We start from the raw sequence: 281 nt of genomic DNA on the forward strand, positions 1-281 counted from the left end.
ACGCAGCCCCGTGCACTCTGTTCAGCCTCAGCACAGCATCTTCCACCCCCTCTCCCAGCTTACGGGGCAGTCTCAGGCTTTCCAGCCAGAGGAAAAGCATCTAAAAACCCATCACCAAGCATCCAGGGGTCATGCCCGGGCCCGCTGGGCACCACATGGTCCCCCCCTCCCATCCACACAGTCCTGCTCACCACCTGGGGAAACTGAGGCAAGCTCACCGTACACCCAAAGAGGGATGGAGGCCACAGGGGAGCTGGGTTGCCCTGCTCCCTCCCATAGTG

The sequence above is a fragment of the Cariama cristata genome, unplaced genomic scaffold (genome assembly GCF_000690535.1).
Source record: "Cariama cristata isolate BGI_N322 unplaced genomic scaffold, ASM69053v1 scaffold37922, whole genome shotgun sequence".
NCBI lineage: Eukaryota > Metazoa > Chordata > Aves > Cariamiformes > Cariamidae > Cariama > Cariama cristata.